We start from the raw sequence: 354 nt of genomic DNA on the forward strand, positions 1-354 counted from the left end.
GAGGCCACTCTCCCAAGTGGCCTAAAAATGAGGGATGTTTCCCTTCACAGCCACATAAATGGGAACACCAAAGAGCTAAATATCATGCATCAACTGGAGATTTGTCATCAATACAGAGTTGAAAAGTCCCTTCAGAGACCAACAAAAATTGCCACAGCTGACTCTATTTCAAGTCATCCAGGCGGGGTATTGGGTTAAGTTTTCAACTAGCAATAATCACGTCTCAGCAGAACTTCACAGACTATGAAATTGCCCCTGCGAAAGAGTAAAGAGAGCAACTACCAGTTTACAAATGGAGCTGGTGCAACACTCACAACACACGTGGTGCACTTCTCATCCCTAGCATTTTTTGTT

General features: G+C 43.5%; 1 non-coding gene across 1 annotated transcript; it reads right to left on the minus strand.

Annotated features, from left to right (window-relative positions):
- Positions 1-126: 126 nt before the first annotated feature.
- LOC111662214 (U4 spliceosomal RNA) lies at positions 127-267 on the minus strand. Its single transcript, XR_002761303.1, has one exon. It is a non-coding gene; the product is annotated as a U4 spliceosomal RNA (small nuclear RNA).
- Between the last annotated feature and the right edge of the window lie 87 nt (positions 268-354).

This window comes from Seriola lalandi, unplaced genomic scaffold (genome assembly GCF_002814215.2).
Source record: "Seriola lalandi dorsalis isolate HSWRI2012SDOR001 ecotype SW California unplaced genomic scaffold, Sedor1 jcf7180002000236, whole genome shotgun sequence".
NCBI classification, from domain to species: Eukaryota; Metazoa; Chordata; class Actinopteri; order Carangiformes; family Carangidae; genus Seriola; species Seriola lalandi.